At 40.3% G+C, this 7,133-nt stretch overlaps 1 pseudogene; it reads left to right on the top strand.

The window, feature by feature from the left end:
• Positions 1–6,375, top strand: LOC119595843 (annotated as a pseudogene).
• The last annotated feature ends 758 nt before the right edge of the window (positions 6,376–7,133 follow it).

The following is a 7,133-nucleotide window of genomic DNA, read 5'->3' as shown; positions in this document are numbered from 1 at the left end:
TACTGACAGATCGAGGGGTTTGTTATGATGGCTGTACATGTGACCTGGCAGTAATAGGTAAAAAAAAAAAAAAAAAAAATTCTGTCATTTCCTCTAGTCAGTAATCTTGTATGCACCATCTGAAAACTGTCATAAGTTGGTTGAAATTATATAGTCAAAGCAATATTTTTATCCAAAAGCAAAAACAATGGTATGTAAAAAAAAAAAAAAAAAAAAAAAAAAAAAAAAAAAAAAAAAAAATCTGGCTGACCTATTGTGTTTTATTCGGCCTTTGAATCATTACTGTTTATGATTTATTCTATTTGAGAAATGTATGACATTGTTGATTAATCAATTCATATTTACAATTTCAGGCTTAGCAAGCTTAAAGTTAGGGGAAGATGACACACTAAGTGAGGCAGACAGGGACACCTTAGCGCCTTTACCGCCCCCATCAGCAGCTTCACCTTGGGGTGGCCCACATATGCCATACGCTGGCACTTATGTTCCCCCAGCTACAGGCTATGCGCCAATGCCATTCAATTACACCAATGAATCGTATGCATTTAATAGAGACAGCAGCACCAAAAGTGGTTCTGGTAAGTGATACCACATGCTATAAACTTTTATGTATTATTTACTTCTTATAGAGGGAGAGATATAGGCCACGGTGGCTGAGTGGTTAGAGCATCGGACTCAAGACTGGCCCCGACGGCAATCTGAGTTCGAGGGTTGAGTCACCGGCCGGCGTGTTGTTTTCCCCTTGGGCAAAGGGAAATTCACCTCGATTGCCTGCCTAGCCCCCTGGGTGGGCAAGCCAGCTCAAGTCAGTGCCGGTCCCAGAACCGGGTAAATGGAGATGGTGACTCGATAAAAAAAACATGGGGCGGAAGGCAACGGCAAACCACCGCTCTAAATTGCCAAGAAAATCGTGGAAATCCATGGTTGCCAACGTCCTTGTAGGATAGGGCACTTGGGGGGGGGGGGAAATAGAGGAAAAGGGGGAGGGGGGAGAGAGTGAGAGTGAGAAAAAGTGAAATAAAGTGAGAGGCTAAAGAAAAAGAGAACTAGCGAGAATGGAAGATGAGAAAAAGAGAATGAAAGATTCACGGTGAAAAAGATAGCTAAAGAGTTGGGCAAGCAAGAGAGAGATTATCCCCCTTTTGCCTCAATCCTGTGCTCAGCATCTATACACACCTGCATATTTTGAATCTGACAACTTGAAAACTTGCACCCAAGTGTCTAACCACCTATTTTGAACATTCATGAGGCAAGGTATGTAGATGACTGCACACAAGATCAAGCCAGCCATGAATTATATGAACATCTTGTTTATAGTATTTAATTTTATTTATTTATTTATTATGGAGAGAGGGAGAGAGATAGAGACCTAAGTGTGTAACTTGTGTACTACAAACACCCAAAGATAAATACTGCATTTAATGAGAAATGAGAATTCAAGACCTATTTGTAGTTTGATAGCAAGGTGAAACTGAGGAATTTAGTCTTGAGAGACTAAGGTATAATTCACCAAAAGCTTAATTGATTCCGCCAAACCTCATGGGTTGAGTTTAGATTTTTATGGGTTTGATGGGTCGCATCTAGCTGTATGAAGCTGCTTGTGAAAAAATTAAAAAAGGCCATGATCATAAACTAGTGGGAAGGAATGACCCTTTCCATATTGTGATCCACCTCTTTGTAAAAAGGCATTCTAAAAAATGGAGGAGCATATTTCCCATAGTGGGTAACCTGTAGCTGACAGCTACAACACTTTCATATATCATGACAGTTTTTGTGATCAAATGTTTTATTTGGGCAAGTAAATTATAAACTACATTGTTTTTGCTCACCTATGATTGTTTATTTAATTGTTTTATGTATTTGCATTGGCTTGCATTAAAGTAAGAGTAGGGAATGATCTATTGAGGGAGAATGAAAAGCTACTCTCTTCTACTTTCAGTTGCATTATAAAAATATTACTGCCGTCAAGTAGTTGAAAGTTTTAAATTATCAAAGACTTCTGTTTATGTTTATTGAACAAGAGCATGTTTTTATAAAAGTTTTTGTTCCTTCTTTGGGAAGATCTTTATATTTATGTGAATTCCAGTATTTGACTATGCAGTTACCCTTTTTTCCCCCTGTGGAGACCACTTTACCACTGCTACAAGGGTTTAAAGACTGTGTATGACAAAATTGCATGCTTCTCCTTTGCCATGTTATTTCTCTTTTCCTGCGTAATTGTGTTTAGCTCTTGCCATTTTTGCCAAATCTTAAATGCTCACTCTGATCACCCCCCAAAAAGGTTTTGTCATTTGTGGAGAGTCATTCCTGTCACCCTGGCCTCCAGCCAAGTTCTCTTGATGGCAAGTTCCCTTCATCCTGGTCCAAAGTCTATTTTTTCCCCTGATAGTATGTTCATGTCACCTGCCACTTACCCAAATTTCTTCATCAAGATTGTAGGGGTTTTTAACCTCCTTATACGGGAAGATGAACTGGGCCAAGGTGACCAAGCACCATGCTATGTATGGTCAAGTATACTCTTAAATTTCCTTCACTTGTTTGGCCCTGAGATCGGCCCCTCATATTTAGGCTTAAAATTTCAATCAATGGAGCTAATGCTGGTGGAAACACATAGCTCCATCCACTCTTTGTTTTTCCCCTTATGAAGGTCACACATGGTGAGGGTCCTAGGCCTCAGTCCATCTGTAGCACCTCACAACAGATCTGAGTAGTCTAGCCAAGCCACAACTTCCAATACTGTACTCATTGGTTCAGAGCAAGGACCTTTTTATAAAAGAATCAAGAAAAGACTCCAAGGCACCAATACTGTCCAGGTTTCACTTCCATAGAGTAAAATTGGCAGTATCAGGGAATTGAAGACACGTAGCTTGGTCCTTCTGCACAGTTACCACATCTCCACATTCTCTTGTCAAGAGGTTTATGGCACCTGCTGCCAGGCCAATAAATCTACTGAATTCCTGTTCTAGAGTCATGAACTAAACTGCCCTATGTAAAACTGTGCAACTTCAGTGTCCTTTTTGGGAAGCACATACAGATTAAAGTTGTTGTTCTAGCTTCACTTCGATTGCCTCCCTAGCCACTGGGGGGCTAATCCAGCCCAAGTCGTGCTGTTTCCAGGCCCGGATAAATAGAGAGAATGATTACCTAAAAGGTGACACCGGGCCCACTCTCCCGGGGAAAGGAACTGGGCACCCTACCATGTACTCACCCCAAGAGCATCACAGCAGTATCATGCTGTGACCACGGCGGCTCAAACATGAACCTACCGTAATAGGCCGGGGTTTGGCCGAGGGGTTAGAGCATCGGACTCAAGACTGTCCCGATGGCAATCTGAGTTCGAGGGTTCGAGTCACCGGCCGGGTGCATTGTTCCCTTGGGCAAGGAACTTCACCTCGATTGCCTACCTAGCCCGCTGGGTGGGCAAGCCAGCCCAAGGCAGTGCCGGTCCCAGAACCGGGTAAAGAGAGATGGTGACTCGATAAAACACGGGGCGGAAGGCAACGGCAAACTACCACTCTAAATTGCCAAGAAAATCATGGAAATCCATGATTGCCAACGTCCTTATGGGACAGGGCACTTAAAAAAAAAAAAAAAAATGGAGTCTATATAACAAACATAACCTACAGTCTTGATTTATCAGGAAAATGGCAAATAGAGACCTTGCAAATAATATTTTGAAAATACATCATGGCTCTTAGTATTACGAAAAAACCAAAGGATGCTGGTATTTGGGCTGAATGGTCCCGCGCATACTAGGTGACGATATAAGCTCCCGGCAGCAGGCCCGGGCCACTAGAAACTACCCTTGGAAACGGTCCAATAGTGAAGCAGTTTCTTCTTTACTTCAAATTTTTTCAGAAATTAGACCAGCAGTGGCAGTTTATATTCTGAAAAATTATTCCAACGACTAATGTTTTCTCAATATCTCTATTCATATGTATATTTGTTTCCCCGCCCCCACCACCCACACCCCACCCACAACCCACCCCCCCACCAACAATCTCCTCTCCTCATCATCTCCCCCCACCCCCTCGTCACTTTCCTCCTCTCTCTCTCTCCTCTCTCGGCTAGTACAGTGTAACGTGTTGGCCTCTCATCCGAGGGTCGCGGTTCGCGCCCCCCCAGGCACGGAATAGCACTGTCGCCCGGGGTTACTGCTGTGGCTGGCACCACGGCGGGCAAGGCCCTCAGTTCCGCCAGTCAGCACAGCTCACAACACGTGAGCAAAAGCAAGCAGACAGTATGTCACACCAAGAATATCCATTGTATCAAATGGAATCCTAACCAAACTAAACGTTTAAACTCTCTCTCTCTCTCTCTCTCGCCACTGAGTGGGCAAGCCAGCCCAAGTCAGTGCTTGTCCCAAGCCCAGATAAATAGAGAGAATGATTACCTAAAAAAGGTAACACCGGCACACTCCGTGGAAAGGAACTGGGGACCCCACCACGTACTCACTCCAATATCATCACAACATGAAAACTACAATAAGTATCATGCTGTGACCACGGCGGGTCAAACAAAAAACCTACCGTTAAAAAGAAATAATAAAATAAACATGTAAGGGTTTATTATTACAAGGTAGTTTTAAATAAACTAACAAATTTATGAGTAGGTCATAATTCAAAATTTTCATATAAAGAGTCAATTTGTTTGTGTTTGAACTCGGTAACCAATCTAAATATATTCAGGTAAAAAAAAGTATTTGAAAAAAAAAAATTGTTGTTGTTTCTTTAGTAATTGGAGGAAGTTTTCAGAAAATGAACAGAAATATTCAAAAACCAAATATTTTTTTAGCTTCCATAGTAGTCTCATGAACAGTTTTTTTTCCAATGAAAATAAAATTCCATACCCCTGGAAATCCTGTGAAATTGTGCAGAACGTGATTAAGGGATTTAAAAATTTCTTTAGATATCATTAACATTTATGCTGATGCTTTATTTTATCATAATATTCTCAAAACTTTTGAGAAGGGAAAAGAAAAAGAGTTTTTTAGGAATGTTAAGATACATAAATTGTTCATGGTCTCGATAATTATTTCTGACAGGTGGGATAATACCTTCATGTCATTAGTGGTTTTAAACATGGTCCTTAAGTCAGTGGGTTTTCCCAAACGGGCTGACTAAGTATCCAGTGAAGAGCCTCAGAAAAATTAGACAGGGACACGAGCTTCTAGAATGGATCCAAGCGGGACAACCCAAATTTCTCAGATATGCAATCTGTAAAGACACATTAGAAAACCTTGGCTTAATACTTAACAAAGAAAAAATGGAATCAGTAAAATTACCGGCTAGAGTGGTTTTTTATATGGTCCTAATGAATGTCATTATAGTCTTGGGTTTTTGCTTAGGGGTGGGGCCATAGACAAAAATCATGTATGAAAATGGGTAATAATCAGAAGAAGCTTAGGAACACTGGCTTAAATTGTGTGTGTAAGGGGGTTATTTTCTTGTTTTGCCTTGAATGTGGTCATTGAGGAAAAACAAGCTAAAGCCACTTTTTTTTCCATCATTTTCTGTAAACGGAGGGAAATTTACTTGTTTCTTGTGCTTCTAATTTTTCCCTTGAGTGGCTGACAGCATGTGGCCCAGTATGGCACAAGAAACAGCCTTGAGGAATGAGTTAAGAGAAAGTTGTTTTTAGGTGTTGCTTCCATATTTGTTTATTTTCTCTTAATTATATTATTTAGAGGGATTATATGAAACTTATAATTCTCCTTGGTTTTTATTTTGTCAGGTAGTAGCGGTGGAACCCAGAAAAAAGTTGAACGAAAGTCGGCATCTCCAGCCCAAAGTGGAAGTGATAGTGAGGCCAAGTCAGCGGCAGTGCTCGCCGTCTGGGTAGTGGAGGTGGTGGTTCTGGCAGTGGCAGTATTGGTGGTGGCGGAGGTGGTGGTGGCGGTGGGACAGGTGGAACAGGTGGGGGATCCAGTGGATCTGAGAGATCAACAGCAACTACGTTATCCCAACCACCACAGCAACCACTTCCGCCTCATTCCACTCATCAGCACCCTACAGGTGTGCCTTCACTTACCCTCTGCATCCCTCCCACCCATCACAATCCCACCACATCTGTCACACCCACCTGGCCTGCCTCCCCTTCTCCCTCCCCCCATCCTTCCCACCCTGTCCACCCTCACCCAACAAGTGCCCTCACCTCCCACAGCCACCCCAATGACCCCCCTCCAGCATACTCCTCCTCATGCTCCCCCCCGGGCAAACTCGCACCCGGCTCCACCTTCACGCCCTGTGGAGCAGATGAACCCTGACCTGGCAGCTAGTACCAACAGTTTCAACCTGGCCATGGACAACCCCTGCAACTTTTTTGTTGATTCTGTCTGAAGCTTTAATTGTTTGGTTAGTATGTAAGATTTTGTGTTGTTTTCCCTTTTAGCTCTGTTTTTTTTCTCTTTGTTTCCTTTTAATTTATTTATTATATATATATAATATATATTATATATTATATATATATATATATATATATATATATATATACATACCTATATACATATATACATATATACACATATATATACATATATATACATGTATATATTACTTATAATTTTTTTTTCTTTTATTGTTATTTTTTCTTTTCCTATATGAAATTCATACTTGCTTCCTTCAGAGCATATTGTTTAAGCTTGAATTAATTTTATTCTCAGTTTTATACATAGAAAAAACTAGTATGAAAAACATGAAAGAAAATATTTTCTCACTTTCTCAGAAAATTTATATAAGTAAAGTTTGCCTTGTATTGTCAGGTATTTTTGGTGATTACTTATATTTGTTACATTTTTGTTAATTATTATTATATGAGGAATATTGAGTAAATATAGATATCAAATTTTAGAAACTAGGAAGTATTGAAATGTCAGTAGGTTTTTTAACATATAGTGTTCACATAATGATTAATTGAAATTTAGCATTTGGAAATAATTTTGCTACTTTTGGTTCATATAATCAGCAATGAAGCAGGCAAATTTTCTTGCTAAATGGTTATAGAATATTTGTCCAAATAGGTAGGACTATCCCTCTGGATTGTGAGATTGATTTTTAAATGTCAAAAGCTGAAAAGTTCAAGAATAAGATGGAGAACTTCTGTATCTGGTTTCCAATCCGTTCAGGAAAGAAAAA

Source organism: Penaeus monodon, chromosome 36, assembly GCF_015228065.2.
Source record: "Penaeus monodon isolate SGIC_2016 chromosome 36, NSTDA_Pmon_1, whole genome shotgun sequence".
Classification (NCBI taxonomy): domain Eukaryota; kingdom Metazoa; phylum Arthropoda; class Malacostraca; order Decapoda; family Penaeidae; genus Penaeus; species Penaeus monodon.
The sequence above is the reverse complement of the archived record's forward strand: the minus strand, read 5'-3'. Positions and strand labels throughout refer to the sequence as shown.